This window comes from Pleurodeles waltl, chromosome 11 (genome assembly GCF_031143425.1).
Source record: "Pleurodeles waltl isolate 20211129_DDA chromosome 11, aPleWal1.hap1.20221129, whole genome shotgun sequence".
Taxonomy (NCBI): Eukaryota; Metazoa; Chordata; class Amphibia; order Caudata; family Salamandridae; genus Pleurodeles; species Pleurodeles waltl.
This window is the reverse complement of record NC_090450.1, coordinates 112,390,487-112,415,708: the sequence shown is the minus strand read 5'-3', so window position 1 is coordinate 112,415,708 and position 25,222 is coordinate 112,390,487.

Sequence of the window (25,222 nt, the reverse complement as noted above, 5' to 3'; positions counted from 1 at the left end):
TTCCCCCCTTTAGGGAGCTGAAAAAATGGTGCAGTGGAATCTATGAGATTTCATTGCACAATGTTTGCAGCATTTTTAACGCCTGCACCAAGCAGGCATTAAAAGGAGGTACAACATCATATATCATGAGCCTCCATATACTCCTGCAAAGTAGAACAATAGATAAAAAAATGATGACCCTCTTGTCCTTAAACTGCTCTGTGGTGCGCAGTATGTTAAATATGGAGCACACATGGTGGTCGCGTTAGGGGAGCGCAATGGGCCACAAGAAAAGTGGGGCTTCATTATGCGCCACTTTTCTTAAATCTGGGCCCTACCTTGACATTATCTGCAAATGTTTACTTGTGACCGGTAGATAGGTGGACTTTGAGCGTATATAAATGAGTGTGCATATGTGTGAGAGGGTGAGAAAGAGAGGGTTAATTAGTAAGTCAGTCAGAGAGTCTGAAGCTTAGCTGTGGGGAAGTCAGAAGTCCTCCCAAGTGAATTTGACTAAGCTGGAGATCATGGGCAAGATAGTGGCAGCTTGGCTGCTGCCTATGATCTTTTGCAATAGGGACAGTGTTGACAGACTAGTTTCAGACGCATGGAAGCATCTATCTAAAACGTCCTACTGTGGCTTGTGGAAGAACTTGGCAGGGCTTGACAGACACGTGCAAGCAGACATTCATAACAGTAAGACATTTGCTATCCACTGAGGTAGATCCCTTTCTCAGTTTAATTTGGGTCCTTACAGCAGGTAGAACGAACTGCCACTAACAATGACATCATTTTCATTTGCAGAAGAAAAATCCTAAAATAAAACAGCACTTTTTTTGGACACGTTACAATGCAGAAAACAGGGATCTAAGGTTTATATTCATACTTTTTCTGCACCGCATTTGCATCACTTTTTTGACACAAAAGCAGCGCAAGCATAAAATATTTTGGGGCATATTTATACTCTGTTTGCGACAAATGTGCGTCAAAAAGTTTGACGCACATTCGGTGCAGACCTTCCCCCATATTTAAACTTTGACTCCCGAGCCAGCGAGCACCAAAATTCCTCTGTGTGCGTCATTTTCTGGATGCGGGAAACCGCCTTGAATTAATGACATGCAAGGTAGGCGTTCCCGTCCAAAAAATGACTTAAACACCCGTGCACCATATTTAACTAACTGCGCAAAAATCCTGCACGGCCGAGAGGAGGAGTCGGATAATGACGCACAGCCCGATTTGCGTCAGAAAATAACGCCTGGGTCAGGGTAGGCGTTAAAATGGGTCAAACACACACACTCAACAGCAGAGCTCCAAAAGGAAGACAGGGAGGTGCTATTCATCCAGCATGCAGGCAGACGCAGAGCACAGGACCAACAACAGCAGCTTCTACAACACCAGCAGGGACCCCAAAGGCAGCGCAGAAGGCAGGAGAGGATATTCCGCACCAGGACAACCCTTCTGGGGATCCGGTAACAAGACATCATCCAGAGGTGCAGGCTCAACTGGCAAGCCATTCAGCAGCTCCTGCACAACATTGAGCCAGAGTTGGCACCCAGCTTGCAGATACCCCACACCATTGCATCAGAAACCAAGCTGCTAGCTGTACTCCACATGTTGGCAAGTGGCTCCTTTCAAACCACTGGTGCCCTGGTTGCCGGGATCTCACAGCACTCATTCTCTGCCTTCCTACCTAAGGTACTGGGTGCCATCATCTCTCTCACACCCCGCCACATCAGCTTCCTCAACACACAGCAGAAGCAGCAAGAGACCAAACAGGGCTTCTACCAAATCAAGGGCTTCCCACACGTGTTTGGTGCCATTGACTGCACACATGTACGCCTTGTGCCACCTGCTGCAACCGAACATCTATACCACAACAGGAAGCATACACACTCCATCAATGTGCAGGCCATTGTCGATCACCCGGGACTGATCATCAACATCGTGGCAAAATATCCTGGGAGTGTACATGATTCATTTATCTTCTGCCACTGCACCATCAATCAACACTTTTAGGATGGTTGATATAGAAATGGCCTACTTGTTGATGAGTACAGAAACCTACTTATATACACACTGCACAACAACCCTCTAGGACAAACAACACATACACCACTACATTGACACGTGGCCAGGAACACACTGAGGTAGTGACACAGTTAGGCATGTTTGATATCCTCACCCATTTGGATACACACCTATGGACAAATGACAGAACCAAATAACAACAGATGCCACTCCACAGATGCAATGGAACAATTTAAAAAAACATGACAATGACAAGGCCTCAACTGGCAGTACATCTTGGAAGATTAATCTTTCAATATCACATCAATAACACTCAATCAACCACCCTTCCAAGAAATAAGTACTGTGTAAGGGGTGTGTAATGTGTTTTTCTGCAGGTCAAACACCATGACACACATAGCATGATGATGACTACAATGAAGGTCACATGGAATCATTGAGGCAGTACCAATATCTCACATCACTCCTGGTCTGACATTGCCCACTAGCAGTAAGTAAGGGGACTGTGCAAAGAACACATATTGATGTGACAATATTGAAAGTTGACATTCCTGCACATACAGATTGAGACAATTTCACACACACACACAACAGATGTACAGGCATACGGACCTTCTGACACTCAAAATGACAACCTCACAACCAAGTTAGCTAGCTGAACTAGAACATGTTCAGTAGTATAGGTACACGTTAGAACCGGAGTCGACTTGGCAAGGGCAGAGAAATAGGTCTGCAGAGAATTTGTAACACATGGGATATTTGTCCATAGTTAATTGTCAACACGTCAGTGCTGACAACGTAAGGAGATGTGTTGTACATTGTCACCTAGCCAAATCTAAGGGCCTCACTAATGTTTAACTAATTCTATTGCATAAGTTAAATTGGATGGGATGTCCAGCGTGTATAGATGCAACCATGTTACCACCACTGTGGAATTGATTCTGTGTATGGAAGTATCATGTCACCCACAGTTAAGACACATGGACACCTCTTTCACATGACATAATTCAAGGGAGCACACAATGTACTGCAACTCAACAACAATACCGCTGACATCCGGTCAACCAGCCAAACACCAGTTCAATTAAGGAAACAACCCAATGCTGATGGTATATCCTAGAAGCCTAGGATTCCACACAATAACACACACAGATGAGTCACAGACAACACAAGAGAACAACTGCCATGCAAAGTGATAATCATGGTGCAAGCAACATCAACATTTACTCACTAATTTTTTCTTTCAGCTGATCAGGGGTATGGGATCCAGCCATGGATCATGACCCCATTTGCAAACCCAAGCACAGCATCAGAGCATGCCTATAATGAGGCACATCAGAGGACACGCACCATAGTCGAGTGGACCTTTGGCATCCTGATGTCAAGTTTCAGATATCTTGAAACAGGGCACCACCATCTCAAGCACCGCTGAACATGGCACTGCCATCTGAAGCACCGCTGAACAGGGCACCGCCATCTCAAGCACCGCTGAACAGGGCACCGCCATCTCAAGCGCCGCTGAACAGGGCACCACCATCTCAAGCACAGCTGAACAGGGCACCGCCATCTCAAGCACCGCTAGCCCATGAGCGGCAGGGCCACTGACGCAACTGAGTCCGTCACAGGGTGAATGATGCACTCTGTGCACCATGCCCCCTCCAGAACCAGTGGAAACTGACATCCACTACCTCTGTCCTTAACAGGATGAAGCACTCTGGGCACAATGCTCCCTCCAGAACCAGTGGAGACTGACAGCCACTACCTCTGTCCTTAGCAGGATGAAGCACTCTGGGCACCATGCCCCCTCCAGAACCAGTGGAGACTGTTATCCACTTGAGAGACTGTGGCTTTGCACTCCCCAGGATTGAACAGTGGGCAGACCACCCACTGTAGAGACTTGAGAGACTGTGGCTTTGCACTCCCCAGGATTGAACAGTGGGCAGACCACCCACTGTCATCCACTTGAGAGACTGTGGCTTTGCACTCCCCAGGATTGAACAGTGGGCAGACCACCCACTGTAGAGACTTGTGAGACTGTGGCTTTGCACTCCCCAGGATGGAACAGTGGGCATGTGGCCCCCCTCCTGGATTTGGTGTTGTGCACTCAAGCAGCTGAGGTGCCCCCCATTCCCTCCCCCTGAGGTGCCTGTTTTCTTGGTATCTGATGACCCTGCAGTGTTCTCTCGGTCATGGTCGGGGATCTGTGTGTGCCTCGCCCATACCGTGTGGTCCCAGTGTTCCACGGACTATCTTAGTGCACTACCTTGACTACTATGCTTGATATTTATTTTGTACATGGTGTGTATATATATATATATATATATTTCTGCCTTACACTAATTTTCGATTGTCTTTGCATTCTTCTGGGCGGTTTGGGTGGTGTAACTGTGATGTATTGATATGCATTTGTGTGTGTTGTAGTGGGTGAGGGAGGGGGTGTTGCGTGTGTGTGTCCCTGTTTTTTCCCTCCCCCTCCCCTGTGTCATAGGTGCAGTACTCACCGTGGTCTTTGCCGCCGGCGTTCGTGCTCCTGGTAGAGGAGCAGGAAGACTATCGCAGGGAGAATTTGGAGTTCTGGGTCCATGGTGTCCTCGTTCCTCGTGGGGTGTGTAGAGGTGAGCATTTTTCCTTCGAAATTCCTGTTTCTGCCGTGTTTTTATCCACGGTGAATCCGCCCCGGAAAAGGTGGAGGATTGGTCTGTCATAATAGTGTGGGCGATACATTGTCTCCCGCTTGTCTGTTGGCGGTTACTGCTGCACTGTTTGTTTGTACCGCCGTGGTGGTTGGAGTGTTAAAGTGGCTGTCTTTGTTGGAGGTTTTCGCCACGGTCGAAATTGCAATTTTTTTACCGCAGGCCTGTTGTCGGTTTTACCACCGCTTTAACACCATCCACCAGGGTTGGAATGACCACCTTAGTTTTTAAATGCAGAAACATGAATTGCGCACATTGCTGATTTCAACAAGAATATGCAAATGCCATGAAATGATCGCACACATGCAAACTATCTGAAACATCAAGTTCAATTGCCGGAAATGAATTGTGCGTCTTGCCGATTCGAATGTCACCTTGTAAGTGCCAAGAAATGGTTGCGCACAATGAGCATCAAGAGTTACACACAAGGAATGAATCGCGCATCTTGCTGATTCGAATGCCACAGTGTAAATGCCATCAAATGGTCGCGCACACTGAATATCAGGAGTTAAGCACAAGAATGAATTGCACGTTTTGCAGATGCGAATGTCACCCTGTAATTGCCATAAAATAGTAGCGCACACTGAATACCACGAGTTCAACACAAGAAATGAATTGCGCCTCTTGACAATTCGAATGCTACCATGTAAACACCAAGAAAGGGTAGCGCACAATGAATATCACGAGTTAAGCACAAGAAATGAATCGCGCATCTTGCTGATTTGAAAACCACCATGTAAATGCCATGAAATGGTAGGGCACACTGAATATCACGAGTTCAACACAAGAAATGAATTGCGCGTCTTGCCGATTTGAATGCCACCATGTGAATGCCAAGAAATGGTAGCGCACAATGAATATCACGAGTTAAGCACAAGAAATGAATCGCGCGTCTTGCCGATTCGAATGCCACCATGTGAATGCCAGAAAAAGCCAAGCGCACATTCAAACGCACAAGGTAAAATCTTTTATCATGAAAATTAGGCCCAAGAGCTCGAAAACCTTTGAGAACGGGATCGGGGGCCCAGCCCGACCTCCATCAAAGTAGGCCTCTGGAACAGGAGCTCAGGAAGTTGCTGCTGCTCTGCAGCCGGACCTCTGAATAGTGAGCACGTGGAGCTGGGCTGGCTCCCTTATATAGAGTCTTGGCCCAGCCCACAAACCACACCCAGTCATGTTGCAGAGGAAGCTTCTAGAAGGCCCTGGAAAGGGACCACACCCTGACACACTCTGAAAGCCTGCAGCAATACATTGCAAATGAACAGTATTTATAAGCACCTTGAATGTAAATCTTCAGGATTAAACTCTGCAATGCAAAAGGTTAAATAACAGCACATCAGCATAATTCATGAATTACGTTATCTTGGAAGTGCTGGGGTTTTGCATTCCAGTGGCCCCTAGAGCGTGCACTGCCCTGATGTTGACAGACACACACACGCAACATGCAACACCCCCACCCCTAACACCATCCCCACAACCAGATAGAGTAACATTACATATTCCCCCCGTACCCCTCAGGAATAATGCAAGGACAAAATTATTTGAAGAAAGTGAGAGTAATACAATAAAATAACATGAATAAGTGCATCAAAATACAAACGTATACACATATTTACAAATGTAGGGACACTGCCCAGTCCTCAATGTCCATGGGTCACAGGGCCACAACACATAGGCCAAGGCCCCACCTCACTCCTGAACATCACAGAGAGAACACTGCAGGGGCATCAGGTTGAAAATGCTCAGGCACCTCAGGGGGACAGGGAATGGTGGGGCACCTCAGCCAGAAGATGGTATAACACCACTGGTCGTGAGGGGGCAACATGCCCTGTGCGCTGTCCTGGGGAGTGCAATTCTACAGTCTCTCAAGTTGGTGGTTTCCCCTCTGCTTGGTACTGGGGAGTGCAAGGCCACAGTCTCTCAAGTGGGTGGTTTGCTCACTGCTTGGTCCTTAGGAGTGCAAGGCCACAGTCTCTTTGGTGGATGGCTTCTCCACTGGTTCTGGAGGAGGCATTGGGCCCAGTGTGCTTCATCCTGGGAAGGATGGGGTGAGTGGATGGCTTCTCCACTGGTTCTGGAGGGGGCATTGTGCCCAGTGTGCTTCATCCTGGGAAGGATGGGGCGAACACATGGCTTCTCCACTGGTTCTGGAGGGGGCATAATGCCCAGTGTACTTCATCCTGGGAAGGATGAGGTGAGTGGATGGCTTCTTCCACTGGTTCTGGAGGGGACGTTGTGCCCTGTGATGCAGATCTTGGGGAGTGCAAGATCACAGTCTCTCTCCTGGATGTCAGACCCACAAGATTTGCAGGGGCCAGGACGCACAACAGCCCATGGAGGCAGGACTATACACTGTCCGCTGGCAGTGAAAGCTGCTCAGTGGTGGCAGTGGCAGTGCTGGTGTCGGGGCTGGCAGTGCTGGGGTGAGGCTTCAGCCCATCCCCTGCAGCAGGTGTCTGGGCTGGCAGTGGTGGGGGAAAGCTCCAGCCCATCCCCTGCAGCCTCAGACGGCTGCCCACTGGGGCTGCTGCTGCTGGCAGTGGTGCTGGTGGCGGTGATGGCAGTGGTGGGGGGGGGGGCTCCAGCCCATCCCCTGCAGCCTCAGACTACTACCCACTGGGGCTGCTGCTGCTGGCAGTGGTGCTGGTGGAGGTGCTAATGGAGGTGCTGGTAGTGGTGGGGAGAGGTGCCAGCCCATCCCCTGCAGTCACGGACGGCTGCCCACTGGGGCTGCTTCTGGTGACATAGCACCTTGACATGCCCTAGTGCCTTGAGACCCTCACGGGTGAGTAGCGCGCTCTATAAATGCCTTGATTGATTGATTGATTGATTGATTGACAGTGGTGCAGGTAGCAGTGCTGGCAGTGGTGGGGGGGGAGATCCAGCCCATCCCCTGCAGCTTTGGATGGCTGCCCACTGGGGCTGCTGCTGCTGGCAGTGGTGCTGGTGGCGGTGCTGACAGTGGTGGGCGGTGGCTCCAGCCCAACCCCTGCAGCCTCGGATGGCTGCCCTCTAGGGCGGCTGCTGCTGCTAGCAGTGGAGCTGGTGGCCGTGCCTGCAGTGGTGGGGGGAGGCTCCAGCCCATTCCCTGCAGCCTTGGACGGATGCCCACTGGGGCTGCCGCTGCTGGAAGTGGTGCTGGTGGCTGTGCTGGTGGCGGTGCTGACAGTGGTTGGGGGGAGGCTCCAGTCCTTCCCTTGCAGCCTCGGAAAGCTGAACCACCATGGTTGGTGGTGGAGGCTCCGAATGAGTCCCAGCACCAGGCCTCTTGTCCTTCCTGCCTGCTGGTGCAAGCCCCTTACCCTTCCTGTCAGCAGCCGGAGATTGCTCCTTGCCCTTCCCTGTCGCAGCTGGTGGTGCCTCCTTGCCCTTCCTAGACACTGCTGGTGGTGCCTCCTTGCCCTTCCTTGAAGCACCTGGTGCAGGCACCCTTTCAGTGTTGCTGCCTGGTGCCCGGAATCCTCTCCCACCTGCAGTAGCTGTCAACACTACTGTGGCTGTGGACTGGGTGGCTGAGGTGCTCGCCTTTGTTCTGACCACCCTGGCCCGACGTGAAGGTCTGTGGGGGGAGTGGTAGGGAAGAGGTCAACGGTGGAGAGGAAAAGATTTTTAGGGACAAGAGGGTGGGAATAGGGTGAAGGTTTGGGAGTGGAAGAAGAAGAGGAAGTGGTTGGAAGTGGTGTCTGCTGTGTTTGGGTGCAGGTGCATGGGCTGGATGCTGTTGTGAGGTGGATGGCTGTTGGGTGTCTGAGTGCTTGCGTTTGTGTACTTTGGGAGGAGGGGGCACAGACTCTGTGTGAGAGGACACAGGGGACATGTGCATGGATGTGGGGGTGGTGACTGCCAGTGAGGGGCGTGTACTGATAGGCGTGATGCTGATAGTGGGAGTGGATGAGGATGTAGTGCATGTAGGTGTGAGTGTCGACGCAACTGGGAGGGAGGTGGACGAGGAGGTGGAGGGGGACACAGTGGAGGCAGTGGATGTTGGTATGTCTGCATCTGGATGGTGTTTTTGTGAGTGCCTGTGGGATGATGTGTGGTGCTTGTGTTTGCCTGAACCACTCCTCTGTGTTGTCTTGTGTGGCATGCTGGTCTGCCTGTGTGCTTGGGATAGGTTGGGGTTGAGGGGTATGCGATTGGGTAGAGGAAGTTGGAGAGGGGAGGCTATAAACAGGGACAATGGCTGTCATCAGGGAGGGGGCCAGAGTCTCAATTGATCTCTGTTGGGCCACCATGCCAGAATGAAGGCCCTCCAGGAATGCATGTGTTTGTTGCAAATGGCCTGCCAGCCCCTGGATGGCATTCACAATGGTTGACTGCCCAATGGAGATGGATTGCATGAGGTCAATAGCCTCCTCACTCAGCGCAGCAGGGCTAACTGGAGCAGGGTCTGAGGTGAAGGAGAGGCCCACCCTCCTGGGTGAGCGGGCATGGAAAACACGCTGAGGGGCTGCTGGGAGGGCGGTACAGGTATGGGGATGTGGCTGTACCTGTATTTGGGGTGGGCACAGATGTGTCCGCCACCACCAGGGAGATTCCATCGGAGGTGGTATCACTTTCAGAACTGTCCCCTCCAGTCTCTGCCATGGTGCTCCCCTCGCCCTCCGTCCCACTGGTGCCCTCTCCGTCAGTGGATTCAGCCTCCTGGGACCTATCGAATGCAGCTCTCCCCATTGCCGGTGCCTCTGCTCCTCCGCCAGATGATGCTAATGCACATAAGGACAGGGTGACAAACAAAAAGGGGGGAGAGACAAAGGATACCCTTGATCAGTGACGGCAACAACACCACCGATGGCGTACATGACACACACACACAGGGAATAGCCCTACACACTAGGCAATGCACTAACAGTCACAATGCTAGTCACCAGCCCATGGACAGGTATACCTAACGCCAATTGCAGCATACCTGAGACACACAGATCCCTGCCCAGTAGTGGATGCCTACTACCTTGGTTGGAGGAGGTTTACATCAGACCCTGCCCAACACGGGACCTACCCTGCAATTTCCAGCCTGGTCTAGGGGCACTCACAGGCCCACATCCCCCACCTGGATGCACCCCAACATGCGCAAGTAGTATATTGGGGCACTGTACTCAACCCTTTGTGGCTGCTGTGATGCCCCCAAGTGCCCATCCAGCTCTGGATAGGCCACCGCCAGTATGCAGACCATCAGGGGGGTTAGGGATTGACGGGCACCCCTTACTCATTGGGAGGCCATCCCCAGCTGAGCCTCAACCCTCTTCCTTGCCCAGCGTCTCAGGTCCTCCCACCACTTTCTACAGTGGGTGCTCCGCCTGCCGTAGATCTCCAGGGTTCGCAAGGCCTTGGCGATGGCACGTCAGATAAACTTTTTTTGATGGGCACTGACCTGCAGAGAAATACACATAGGAAAGAGTATCAGTCAGACCGTCCTGCCTGTTACACTCATGGCCCACCATAGTCCTCACATACCCTTACGCACATACATTGTCCACCATACATGCAGCACGCTGTCCAGGGCCCTTCCACCAACCCCCCACCCGAGTCCCTCACACACAACACTCCATGTATTCATGTCCATGCATCGTGCTCACAGTGTACTCGCCTGTTGGTCTGGAGGCCCATACAGCATTCGGTACTGGGGTATGACCCCATCCACGAGGCTCTCCATCTCTGCAGCGGTGAAGGCAGGGGTCCTTTCCCCAGTGACACGAGCCATGGTCGGTTACAGACACAGGTCACAGCAGCACTTGCAGTGTAGGTCCTCTCCTGTTGAAGGTCATGCGTCAAGTAAGTGAACAGATAGAAAATGGCTGTCACGTCTGCGGCGGTGAGTACCGTTACCGCCAGCGTACATCACCATTGGCCACTGTAACCCATAGGACCCAATGGTATCCAATGAGGAGTTCTACTGCGGTTCTCAACCGCCTCCCCCAACGTCGCACAACGTCAGCAGAATTACCTCATTTCCACATGGCCCTCTATACAGGACACGCAGACACCATTTCAGGTGGGGCAGGCCAGGGCACCTAGCTGCCTCACAGTACAGCTACGCACTGTTTGGACCTGTCCAACAATATACTGTTACAGTCCCAACATGCAATGCAGTGTAGTGTTAGTAAATATGGAATACTGACCAGCTGCTCACCGTTTTGCCCCTTAGATTTCAATCACTGTGGATAAATAGGAGATGGAGCCATCCCCCCATGTACAGGCCCCTGGTGGACTTGGCAACAATGGAGGACAGGCACATTATCCTCACCTATAGACTGGACAGGGCCACAATCACAGAGCTGTGTGCCCAATTGAAGCCTGACCTGATATCTGCTGTCCGTCAGCCCACCGGGATCCCCCCTCTTGTGCAAGTCCTATCTGTGCTCCATTTCCCGGCAACTGGCTCCTTCCAAGTGACAGTGGGCTTGGCAGCAGGAATGTCTCAGCCAATTTTCTCAGTAGTGCTGACCTGATTAAACACATGCACAGCTACATCGTTTTCCCCCAGGTGGAGGATTTGGACATAGTGAAAGCTGATTTCTATGTAATGGGACATATCCCCAACATTATTGGGGCTATTGATGGTACACATATTGCATTTGTCCCTCCCCTGGAGAAATGAACAGGTGTTCAGAAATCAAAAGAGCTTTCACCCCATGAATGTGCAGATAGTGTGTCAGGCTGACCAGTACATCTCCCATGTCAATGCAAAGTGTTATGGGTCTGTGTGTGATGCTTTTATCGTGAGGAATAGCAGCATACCATATGTGATGGCTCAACTCCAGAGGCTCAGGGGGTGGCTAATAGATGAGCCCTGGTTCCCACCCAGTAGGCGTTGGTGTATGGGTATGGTGTGGGCCCTAAGGTTTAGTGTGTGTCTTACAGTTGACCCTTGATGTGTGCAGGTGACTCTGGTTACCCCAACCTCTCATGGCTACTCACCCCTTTGAGAAATGCCAGGACAAGGGCAGAGGAACGTTACAATGAGGCACATGGGCGAACAAGAGGAATCATAGAGAGGACATTCAGCCTCCTGAAAGCCAGGTTTCGTTGCCTCCATCTAACAGGTGGATCCCTCTACTACTCACCCAAGAAGGTCTGCCAGATCATCGTGGCATGCTGTATGTTAAACAACCTTACCTAACGTCGACAGGTGCCTTTTCTGAAGGAGGATGAGGCTGGAGATGGGCGTGTGGCAGCAGTGGACCCTGTGGACAGTGAAGATGAGGAGGCAGAGGATGAGGATGAGGACAACAGAAGTGCAATAATATGACAATAATTCCAATGGCACACAGGTAAGACACTGTAACTCACTTTTTATTGACAGTTTTGTGTATGACATTGTCACTTGCAGGCTGATTTTCCCACTTATATGGCCACTTACTGTACCCTTTGGCATAATTACTTCCAGATATTTGTGGCCCACTATCACTCCTGGTGTGTTGACTCCAGCCAACTACAGGACATTCCTATGTTTACATTACTGTACAGTTGTAGTGCAGTGTTTAAAGCATGTTAAACTAATACACAGTTCAATCATTTGACAGACTCCATACTTGTATTTATTCAAATGGTGTTTATTTAAGTGCCAATAAGTAGACGGATATGTGCAATGGGCTGGGGTGATGGAGAGGAATGTCCAGAATAGAGTCCAGTCTATGTGGATCACAGATGCATTGTACAAGGGGGCATAGGAAGTGGAGCAATGGCAGTTCAAGGTGGACAGGGTGACAGGGTGGGACACAAGGGTGGCAATCAGGAGAGTCTTATTTCCTGGCGGTGGTCTTGGCAATAGTCTCTGGCTTCTGCCTGGATCGCAGGGACTGTATGGGGGGTGGTTCTCCTTCTGCAGGGGGAGGGGTGCTGGTGGCCTGTTGGTCCTCTGGCAGGGCCTCCTGTCCACTAGCGGCAGCGGAGGTGGAAGGCTGTTCATCGGTTTGGCTAGTGTCAGGGGCCCAGTGGTGTGCCACTGTCTCCCTCATGGTGTTGGCCATGTCTGCCAGCACCCCTGCAATGGTGACCAGGGTGGTGTTGGTGTCCTTCATGTCCTCCATGATCCCCAGGTACTGTCCCTCCTGCAGCCGCTGGTTCTTTTGCAACTTGTCCAGTATCTGACCCATCGTCTCCTGGGAATGGTGGTATGCTCCCAGGATCTTGGTGAGTGCCTCCCGGAGAGTCGGTTCCTTGGGCCTGTCCTCCTCCTGTCACACAGCGGTCCTCCCAGCTTCCATGTTGTCCTGTGCTTCTGTCACCTGAACCGTGTGCCCAACGCCACTGACCCAAGGTCCCTGATCATCCTGTGTCTGTGGGGTGGCCTGGGGTCCCTGTAGTGGTGGAAACACTGCCCATCAATATGTCCCCTGGGGACAGAGGTACGAACCCGCTGGGTGGGTACTGTACTGGTGTTTCCTGAGGGGGAGGCTCTGTGGTGGTATGGGTCTTTGCCTGGGTAACTGACTGTCCGGAGATCCCTGATGGGCAAGGTTGGTCATCCAGATCCAGGTGTCCAGAGCTGCTGTCATCACTGTGGGCCTCTTCTGGTGGGGGGGGACTGGATGTTGCTGACACCTCCTCTCCGGTGACGTTGGGTGGTGGACCTGTGGGGATGTAAATGCAGTGTTACTTTTTCTGCGTGTGACATCTTGTGCATGGGTTGGTTTCCCTCAACGGTTGTTATTGGCCTGGCAGCTTTGCATTGTGCAAATTGTTATTTGATGGGCTAGGTGATTCTCTCTAGTGTGCATGCTATATTGATGGGTGTCCATGCAGGTCTGTGATAGAGGTCTGTGCATTGGTGTTACATGCAGGGCTTAGTATTGGGAGGGGTGGGTTGTAATGGTGGGGTGTGTGTGAGGTGGTGGTGTGATGGGAGTTAGGGTAAGAGTGGGGGTTTGTGATTGCATGCAGAAATGGGGTTGATAGTAGTACAGAGTTGACTTATCGGAGTCCAGTCCTCCTCCTACTCCTGCCAGGCCCTCAGGATGCATGATGGCCAAGACTTGCTCTTACCATGTTGTTAGTTGTGGGGAAGGAGGTGGGGTTCCACCGCCAGTCCTCTGTACAGCTAGTTGGTGTCTTGCTGCTGTGGAATGCACCTTCCTCCATAGGTCGTTCTACCTCTTCCTGATGCCATCCCTTGTTCTGGGGTGCTGTCCCACGGCGTTGACCCTGTCCACGATTCTCTGCCATAGCTCCATCTTCCTAGCAATGGATGTCTGCTGCACCTGTGATCCGAATAGCTGTGACTCTACCCGGATGATTTGCTCCATAGCTCCTCCTCATAGAATCTGGGGTATTGTTGTGGTGCCATGGGTTTAGTGTGAGTGGTATGGGTGAGGGTGTATGGGGTGATGTGTTGGGGTGTGTGATGTAAGGTGCGTGGATGGTGTATAGGTGATGGTGGTGTGTGGCTGTGGTCTTGTTATCTCTCTTGTGGCAATTGTTTTTAGTCGTAAAGGGTTGTGGATACTGTTCTTGGGTGTTTTATAGTGGTGTGGGTGTGTGGGTGTAGTGTGTATGGGTGTCAGGTGTGTGTTTTTCAACAGGCTGGCGGTGCTTCCTTCCCTATTCCGACCGCGGCGGTAGAGCCGCGGTCGCACCGCCGGGGCCGGCGGTTTTCCGCCATTTCTGCCCCGGCAGTGATAATCCGCCAGGTCAGCGCTGCCCTGGGGATTATGACCCCCTTACCGCCAGCCTGTTTCTGGCGGTTTTCACCGCCAGGAAGAGGCTGGTGGTCAGGGGTGTCCTGGGGCCTCTGGGGCCCCCTGCACTGCCCATGCCACTGGCATGGGCAGTGCAGGGGCCCCCTAACAGGGCCCCGGCCAGCTTTTCACTGTCTGCATAGCAGACAGTGAAAAGCGCGACGGGTGCAACTGCTCGGAGAACAGGGGGCATGCACTATTTGTAGTGTTATGCATCAATGCTATCTTGGCAGGGCTGAGGTATGCTCTGTGATATACATATAAATTAATCAGCTTAAAGTGGGCGTTTCTAGATACCTTGTATATATGTGCTGTGATTTTTCCCCACTGTGATTCATCCACAGGTTCCTCGATGTCCTCCTGCCAGAGGGCCCTCAATCTTTCAAGAGGGGATAGAGCGTCTCTTTGTAATGTTTTGTAAAGTGTGGATACAACTTTCTTATCTCCCCCTATTGTGCAGAGGGCCTGGCATCCGGCATGTGTAGGAGGTTCCCTTGATCCCTAGTTCCAATGTCTTCGTATTAGTGCTGTGAGTGATCTTTGCATAAGGAACATCCCCGGCGGGGCGCCAAATTGTGCCATCAGAGCTTCGTATGACATCAATTTCCCATCCCCGAAGAGATTTCCCATCACAGTGACACCACATGTCCCCAATTTTGGGATACCCGCAATGGCATTTCCCCCAGGGAACACAGTCAAGCAGGCCAATGGTAAGTTCGGTGAGTATGGGGATGTGATTCTAGCGTGTTGCAAACTGAGTTTCCAGCAGTCGCACATGACTTGGAGGTCTGGCGAACCCATCACCCGTTTCCCTCCGGGCTTCAGGAGTATCCCTGCAAGGGTTGCAGCAGTGCGTCCCATTAGATGCCCTCCAGGTGTTTCCAGCAATGCTGTATGCCATGCTTTTGCCAGCCATTGGAGTTGGCATGCTAGGTAATACAACTCAATGTCTGGTGCCGCTATCCCCCCCTCCGTCGTGGGTCTCTGGAGTTTATGCAAAGCTAATCTGTGTCGTCCCAGTCGCCAAATAAGGCTAGTAAGAATAGAGTCAATCTCCTGAAAGAGTGGGCGAGGGATCAGTATGCGCAAAGTCTACAAGTAGCACATTAATCTGGGCAGGGCCACCATCTTCACTAGGGCAACACGGCCTGCTACTGACAAGGGTAGTGTCTTCCAGAACTGGGCATCTGTTCTCAGTTTCCGGTTCGCACTGTTCACATTACCTTCCAGGCGATCCACTTGTTCGTGGTATATGTTGATGACCAAATAGCGGAAAGACCATCACAGACCGCAAGTATTTATAATTTGGGGTGCTCCCTTGTTTAGTGGGAAAATGAGGGATTTCTGCCAGTTTATGTGAAGCCCTGAAATGTCCCCAAATTGTTCTAGCAAGTCCATGGCATCCGGTAGTTCCCTGTTTGGGTCTTTCAGGAACATTAACATGTCGTCTGCATAGAGTGCGATTTGGTGAGTCTGGTCCCCAACTGTTAGTCCCTCATGGTACTTCCTGGTTCTAGCCATCTGCGCCAGTGTCTCCATTGCAATGGCAAATAGCAATGGCGATAGCAAGCATCCCGTGCTGGTGCCCCTGCCAATTTTGTACGAGCTCGAGATTATTCGGACCGTACGAAGCCAGGCTGTGGGGGTTGAGTATAGCATAGTCCCATCTGAGACTATTGAACACTTTTTCAATGTCTACAGCTATAATTGCTACTGTACTGATATTTGGAGATCCCGATTGTAGTATCTTAACCAATCTCCTTATATTTAGGCCGGTATTGCGGTTTGGGATAAATCCCGTCTGGTCTGGGTGGATCAATTTTTCCATGTGGGGTAATAGTCTTGTGGCTAGGATGCAACTAAGTATTTTGTAGTCCATATTTAGCATGGATAGAGGGCGATATGAGTGAACATCAGTAGGCAGGCAACCCTGTTTCTGCAGTGAGATCACAATGGCATCATTGGTGGTTGGGTGAGACTTCCAGTCCGCAGCTCCTCTGTATAGAATGCATTTAGCTGTGGCGCTAGGAGGTCTATATAAGCACTGTAAAATTCCGCAGGCAATCCATTTGCCCCGGGTACCTTCCCTCTGGCCATCCCCCCCACCACCACCACCGTCACCTCCCAAGGGGTTATCACCTCCCCTAGTTCCTGTTAATCGTCCTCTCCCAGGGCTGGGACCTGGATACCTTCCAAGCATCTCAGCTGTTCCGGCTCTAGGGTCGTCGCTGAGGGGGCGTAGAGCGACGAGAGTACTCAGTGAAGCTAGAGTTAATATCGCTTTGCCCATATAGCCTCTCTCCTGCTGGGTCCACTATCTCCATCACCAGGGACTGTTGTCTCGGCGGAGCCAAGAGCCAGCCCAGCAATCCCCCTGCTCTGTCTCCTTCTGCATGCTGTCTAGTAATATATTTCTTATAGTCAAAGCATCTAAGTTTTTCCAGAGCTTATGCCACTTTATTTTTAGTTTCAGATATACTTGGGGTTAGTTCTGGGTCATCCGCTAGTTTGTGTTCCAGAATTCTCAGTTCTTTCTCATGTTTATCAATTTCTTCCTCCAGGTATCTCCTGACCCCCCCATTATCCCGGACTACAATGGCCCCTAATAGTCACCTTAAACGCTTCCCACGCTTGAGCTCGGGAGGATGCTGAGCACTGATAGTGTGTGAAATATTCTTTGATTGTATCTCTAATGGTTTGGCCCAAAAGCACTATCTTCCAATATTTCCACATTGAGTCGCCAGTGTGGTATTTGGTGGCGCTCTCTCATTCAATCCAGTGTGAGCAGTGGTGGGTTGTGATCAGACACTGTGTGGCAGAGATATTCCGCACTACGTATTGTGCAATTTACATCGGGAGATGTCAGGAAAATGTCCAGTTGAACGTGTAAGTCGTGTAAGGGAGAATAGAAAGAGTAATTTCTTTCTCGCTGATGAAGGTATCTCCAGGAGTCCGTAAGACTCCAGTACCATTGCCAGTCAGTGAAACTTTTGGCTGTCTTAATTGTGGGGGAGTGTCGCAGGGGAGGGTGAGACCTGTCCCACTTGGTGTTTGCAATACAGTTAAAGTTGCCCCCCAGTGTCGCTCCCTGGGTTAGATGTGGTCCCCACTTGTTTGAGATTGCGTTCAGAAAGGTGCTCTGGTCTTGATTAGGAGCATAAATACCTCCCAGTGACGTCCTGTCCCCGCAAACGACCGGTCACTAGTACATAGCGGCCCTCTTTGTCTATTAATACTTCAATTTTTTGGAATGGAACCCATGGCCACACCTACATCAGGACCCCTCTTGCGTATGCGAGTATGATGTAGCTTATACTTGCCCTCTCCATCATTTCAATATAGCTTTAACCTCTTTTCCCGTGAGGTGTGTTTCTTGCAGTATGGCTATATGTACTCCTCGCCTTTTGAGCTGATTGTAAACTTTATATTGCTTATTCATACTGTTCTATCCCCTGACGTTCCAAGTGAGGAATTTATAATCTAGGGGTCTATCCATAGTCTGTGTGGGTGTGTGGTTTGTTGGTGTGTTCACCCCCAAGTGCCCGTTTCGTGTGTGCCGGTGTCTATGGATCTAGCCAAGGGTGTGTGTGATATGGAGCTGATATCCTTACTATAAACCCATTAACTTCAAACATAACAGTGATCTTTTTATCCAAACTCCCTCTCCCCAGGACCGGTATTGAAACTAACCCCATCCAATCCATCCCTAGCTTTGTAAACATTGTGTGTGAGGGCCAAGGCAAGATCCGAGTGCTTAACCCGTGGTTCCCCTCCCATACCTAAATCATCTGACGTACGCTTCTTCCCGGCCCCTCAGTGTTAATTGCAATTGTCCTACGGTGGCGGAGAACCGAATCAGTGAAGTCTATTGTTTGCCGACCTTGTGTGCGAGCGTTCCTTGGGCCAAGGTGTGCACCGCAGTCCCATAGTGATACTGGCCTCCAGCAATTTCTCTTCTAAGGACCATGCCTCCAGATTTGTTTATCCTAAGCGTAGGCGCCGTCGTCCCTCAGATGATCTCATTGGATATCCCAGGTGTGATTCTAAGTGGGTTGTCGAATTTGTCATGTGATGAGCAGGAGGCACTGCCGGCTATGGATTCCTGGTCCGAATGGGTCTCAGAGGGGCACGGAGAATCGGTCCCCCCATTTCCCGAGGATGCTGCAGCTTTCACTGCTTCTCGCCGTTCTTGCAGTGCCAGGCTGCGCGGTCAGGCTGCGCCCATAAGTTGTCTCCCCTTTTTCCTGCGAGGTTCCTTTTGCTACCTCTCAGCTCTCTCCAGGTTCTCTCCCGTGGTCATCCCCAACGTGTCTAACCATTCCCGCGCCTGCTACGGCGAGGTGAAGAAGAGCGTGTCATTATTCATGATAATCTTTAGTTTGTCCGGAAACAGCATAGCATACTGAATGCCTTGTTCTTTGAGTCGTCCCTTAACATCCATGAAAGTGGCTCTTTGCCTCTGGGTGTCCCTTGTGAAGTCCGGGAAGATCATTATCCACTGATCGCCCATTGCGATCTCCCTTTTTTTCCTTGCCGTTGAAAGTGTGAGGTCCCTGTTTTTAAAATGGAGCAGCTTCACTATGATCGGGTGCGGTCTGGCCCCCGGAGGGGGAGCCCTTGCCGGTATCCTGTGAGCTAGTTCTATTGCAAAGTATTGCGATAAGCCCTCCGGAGTCACCTCTCTGCGTATCCATTGATCCAAGTACGTTTCCATATTGGGTGCCTCTTGTTCTGCCTTCTTGGGGAAACCAACTAGTCGTAAGTTACTTCACCTTGCCTTGTTTTCAGCATCTTCCGCACATGCTTCTAGTGTTTCAATCCACGACGTCAGTTCGACCACCGTTTTGGTAATCTTCAAGCATTCCTGGGTAAGTTGCTCCAGGGACTTTTCATTGGTGACTACTCTGTCAGTTAATCATCTGTGGTCGTCTCTGAGGAGCGTCAGGTCCACGGATAGTGTGTCTATTTTAAGTTCCAGTGCATCTCTAGAGGCTTGTATGGCCTGTAGTATGGTATCTAGCGTGGTTTCCTAGTGCAGGATCTTGTCAGATTCTCTGGTTCCTCCGTCCTTCTGTGAGCCACTTGTTGTTTCGTCCCCAGGGCCGTCTCGCTTCTTAGGTTTACCCATGTTTCTCAACCTTCTCTCTTTCACAGGTCTGAGGTCCCCTTCGCGTCTGCCCCGGTTTCTCAGCAGACACCTATCACCTTTAATACTCCGGTTAGGATCTTCGCTGTGCTGTTTATTTGTCTTGACTGCTCGGTGTGTTGTTGCCATGGCCCCTCTCTGTTCAGTTCCTCATGCGAGAGCCATCGCACCCCCCACTCCTGGGGGCTCCCCAGTGTCCCAGCTTTCTGTGGGCACCACGGTGCACCTCGCTCAGGCCCAGCTTTGTGCCTCTAGGCCCAGGCGCCAGGGCACAGGCCCAGTCGCCTCATCCTTGTCCCCGCAGGGACACGAGATAAAAGCTCCGTCCCTGGGAACCGTTGCTAGTTCTTTTATTGTCCCCCAACTGTAGTGCGGTGTGGCGCCCCCTTCTCCAGGTTCCAGGTGGGGTCGCAGCCCTCTGGCTCCCCCGGATGTCACGCTCAGACCTCCGCCCAGGTCCACAGCCTGAAATCGGCTGTTAGGCCTCTGGCCCAGGCCCAGCCAGCTCCAGTGTGGCAAAGAACAGGGGGGTGTCCTTGGGGCTCACGGTCCCGCCTCGGGTTCGGAGCAATGCAGCAGGGGCGGCCCCTCTCACCCCCAGGTCATCTCCTCGACCGTGTCTGGCTGCGTGCCCGCCCCACCGTCCTCGACCTCCCTGCCAGGCCTCGGCAGCCCGAGTACTGGATCCACCCGGCTGCCCAGATCCACCAGCAGTCCTCTACGACGAGGCAGTGGAACGGGCACCCGCTCCTCTGCCCCGTCTCGGACTTGCATCCTGCATCCTCTGGGTGCTGCCATGTTGCCTAACAGCCTCGCTTCGCGGCACAGGCCGTCCATCCCCACAGGGTTGTACGGGCTCCTTGCAGTGCAGTCCAAAAAGGCTACTAAGGGTTCTGACACTCGTGCCTGTCCATTTCTGGTGAGAACTGGCGGCCGGGGAGGCAGGATTAGTAGGTGATGGGCGGAGGCCACTGGGAGCTCTGCGTTATGCGTGCTGCTCCATCGGCCTCAAGCCACACCCCGTCCCTCACCATCTTTCAATAACATAAGATGTAAAGTAGGAGTGAAATAAACCCTAATATCCTAGCATGATGAACCTAATCTCTAACCTAAAGAGAGCTAGGGTGTATTGAACCTATCCTACCAGTACCATATCCATGATAAGCACCCCCTAACCTGAAATATCTTGGAATGAGGTCTCTAGATCAGACTCCGTGGTGACACAAAGGCTGGGTCTGCATCAAGGCAACATGTAGCATAGATAGCTTCAAAGCATCCAGCAGGAATCCATCTAATAGTCTTGTCTGTGTGAGATGTATTTATACACATCTTGTAGGACCCCTGATGCAGGTATGTTCCCAAACAATAGATAAGAAGGCATCCTTGGGGGGGCAATTATCTAAACAATTCCCTGAAAAGGTACCTTATGCTACTATCACACGATATTGGGAAAGTACATGATGTGAGTATCTCTGTGTCTCATTTATCTTTAATGCTGATAGTGATGCCTTAACAGAGTGGCACTGACATTGTAAAACTAAAACATTTTCCTAACTATAAACATAGCAGCTATCTTGGAATAAATAAATAAATGTGGTAAATCAGAGCAAGCTAAGTAGGCTAAAAGTCACTATGTGACTGGGGCACAGGCCTGCAAGCCAGAAGGCTAAGCTATTTCCTGATTCCTAATAAAACCAAAGAGGATCCACTACATCTTCACCATTACAGGATCAAGAATGATGCCATAATGATGATGCCAGAGAAGGTAAATGAACCCAAGCTAAAAATGCTTTGGACTAAAACATGCTAAATTCATAGTAAGACATAGCTAGAATCTAACTAAAAACTTGTTAAAATAACTAAAACATACAAAGAGACACAATGTCGACACAGCAGACCAAAGGCAATGTTTGAAAACTTTAAAACTTTAGAAGAGGCCAAATTTATTTAACATTAGTCATAATCTTGAAGAATGTTTTCAGAGTCATCGAAAGGAAGGGCATTCAGGTAAGAATTCCCATTGACAGATGTTAGATCGATGACAGGATTGGCAGATGGAGCAGTAGTGCGCAGTACTCTCAGGCACAAGATCACCCACAATGGCATGATCATCCAAAGTACCTAAAGGAGCCAGAGAGTCCGCCAAGGGCATCTCATAAGTGGCATGTGAATCAGCCTCAGTCTCGTGGGGCACAACGAGAATGAATACTCACCAGGAACATCAGCAGTTCTTTGTCCACAGGAGGCACTGGCAGAACAGCAAGGCACACTGACGGTAGATGTTCGAAGAGTCACCAGGTGCAATGGAAGACTGGTTGCACACACCATAGGACTTGTCAGAATGATGGTGACCAATCAAGCTCCAATTCTTCCAGCAACGGAGCACCAAAGAGCTGCATCATGCGATCATGGCACATCTGGGCTGGTGGTAGTAGCGCCATCACTCTGCTTAGCTGGGAAGGCACAACCACTACGAATCTGGAACAATAGCAGTAGTGTCTCGCCGATCAATGCCAAAGTCACTTGGAAGCAGCCAAACACACTTAAAAAGAGAGAATGGATGACTGAATAAATGACTCTGAAGACAGTCTGGAAGATGGACACGAATCCAGACCCGACAGCCTTAAAGAAGTGCACAATCCATGGAGTGCTCAAGGTGCTGAATATTCTGGATACCAGCTCTCCAAAGTACTTGGGGAAGTTGGTGTATAATAGGGATTGTATTTCGGCTCATGGTCTTGCGATCTGGAGAGCATACGTCTCTCTAGCCGATATCAAAGCAACTTGTTTCTGGAACAGCAGCATTTTTAGTCTGCTCAGCTTGTCATAATTTACATTAGCACTATCGATGTGAGGCCACATTTCTGCTACTCTTATCTCCTGTGTGGGGGGGAATAAAACATGTCCACAACATGTTACAATCTTAGAGACTGAAATTTCTTAGGCAATTCCTGGTCTCATACAGTAACAGTTTTGTTTGTTCAGCACCACATAACTTCCATTTGTATATGAAATGCTGGACAAATCTAAGGGACGGGTGTACCCTTCAGAAAACAGGCCAAGTTTGAGACCCCTCATTGCAAAGGCCACAAAGGGACATCTGTTTGCAAATCATTGGATGACTAACATCAGTCTCACATTCGCATCTGCTGAGAAAGACCTTTGTTTTGCTGTTCAAACATTTATATTCAAAGGGCAATTTCCACTCTTCTTTAATATAGCTAATGCCTAGCTGCTTGTTTCTGCCCACAGCAAGATGTTTCAAGCATTTCGAGAAATAAAAGGTGGAAATGGGTAGATTTATAATACCATGTACAAGCCATACTGTCGATGGACTTTCTGCAACCGTGAAAGACAACTTTTCTAACTTTTCTATGTGAAGAATGCTGTGACAAAAAGGGGGTGGAGGGGCGCTGTCACAGAAGGGGGTGTTTGGGGTTCTGGTATGGAACGGGGTGGGGGTATTGTGCTTGCTGGGGCGGTGGGGGAGTCGTCTGTTGGTGACAAGGAAGAAATTCCCTTTTCACCGGTAGCTTTTCCGCCAGGGTGGTCATGGCAGTGCTACCACCGCAAAAACCCTGAAAAGCCGGCTCATAATACCTCTGTTTGATGTCTTAGGGATCTCAAAGACTTCAGTTTCATCTGCCACAACACTGGGAATTGTGTGTTTTGTGCTGTTCAAGAATAAAAACCACTGTGACACCATCAACGATGCGCTGGCCCACACTATGACCTGTCGACGCCACACGGAGCTGCACTGCACTGCCCTGCTTCGCACCCTGACCCTGGTCTTACTGACACCGTCATTCACCAAGCCGCTGCACACACCGCGACCTGTGGGACCCACTCTCTGGCATCGCCTCCTCACACTGCAGCCTGTGCATCCCCGACGAATCTGCTCCTGGTGACAGAGGCGCCACTGCCTGCACCGTGGCCTGTGAACACCACTCGTGAGGAGCACAAAGCATCAGCCCCATCCCGCACCGCAGCCCCAGTCCACCGACGCCAGCACCATCAACTCAACTCCAGTGTTGTCAACAGATTTCGCTGTTTGCACCGCGATCCTGACTAAAGTGAAGGTCCCTACTTGGACAGGGTGCAAACCGACTGCCATCTAGAGACCCCATTTTTAACATCGTTTGTCAGCGGTGAGGATAGGACTTGCATTTGCACTTGACCTACAATGATTGGTGTACACCACTACCATAACACAGACCACTATGTGCCACATACAGATGTTATGGTTTTTGATTTTTTTCTCCTTGACCTATTTTTGATCTCAAGTGAACCCCCCATCGGTCAAGAGCATCATCAGTTGAATCCCAGGATTTGTTTTTTTGAGGAGGATAGTTTGGAAACTTACACTGTGAAGGAACTGAAGGAAGTCTGCAAAAACCTCAAAGTCCAGGTCAGAGACCTCACCAAGAAGGAGGAGCTACAAAAGGCGATGAGACATGGGTAGCAGCCAGAGCTGCCAGTGGGCACTCTGAGGAGCCAATTGGGGAGACCATGGAGCCAAATCCTACGGAAGATGTGCTGAGGGTGTAGGAGCTGCTAGGAGGGGAGGTACCCCCTATGTCAGGCAGCAGTGGTGGTTCTAAGGGCCTGACTTTAGAGGAGTTGGAGGACAGGAGCGAAGCCAAGAGGCACCAGATTTTGTTGGAGAGGTTGAAAATGGAGGAGAACAAAATGCTCTTGGATCATGAGCTTAGAGTAAAGGAGTTGGATCAGAGGAGCAGATCCAGCAATGATGGTGGCAGCAATAACTCAGTGCAGTCAGGGAGAATAATACACATTCCAAAGTATGTAGAGAGAGGGTACAAGACGGGAGCCGACATTCAGCGGTAGTTTCAGGGATATGAGGCACACATCCACATGAAGAGTTCCCTGAGAAGATTTGGGGAGCAGGATCGTGGAACCACTTCACAGAGGAGGGGAGGGACACCTTTCTAGATTAAGGTAAGGGGTACAACCTCAACTACACTGACATGAAGGAACCCCATCTCACCAGGTATGGCCTCACTCCTGACAAGTACAGGGATCAGTTTAGAAGGAGTAAGAAAACTGAGTCCCAGACCTGGTTTGAATGTGTAGATTTGTTTTACAGAGCACTGGATGGTTGGGTGGAGGGCAGAAATGTGACGGATTTTCAGGGGCTGTACAACTTGATTGTGTGGGAGAACTTGTCTAATCTGTGTTTTGCAGACCTCCTGTTCCAGCACTTGACTGATAATAAGCTGACTGACCCCAGGGAGCTTGCTATGGAGGCGGACTGCTAGGTAAGTACCAGGGCCAACGAGAAGGCTTATGGGGGGGACTTCACCAAAGATGGACAAGGTTCCCCGCAGCAGAGTCGGGTGGACAAGGGTATACAAAAGGAGTTCTCCAAAGAAACCCGATCTAGTAAAAATTCCCACCCCTCAGGAGACAAGAAACCATGGGCCTCTTCAGGAAAGCCTGCAGAGGAGGGACCTTGTAAGTGCTTTGCTTGTGACCTGGTGGGTCACATGAAGGGGGATCCCAAATGTTCCAAGCGGACACAACCATCCACTGGTGAGCAGACCAAGGGCTTGGGCAATGTAGTGTTTTTGGAGGAGTTGGTACCAGGTGGGTGGAAGGAGCCCACCAAGATGACCATTGTCTCACCAGGGGATGGCAAGATGGTCTAGCAAAACCTTATGCCTGAAAACACTAAGAAA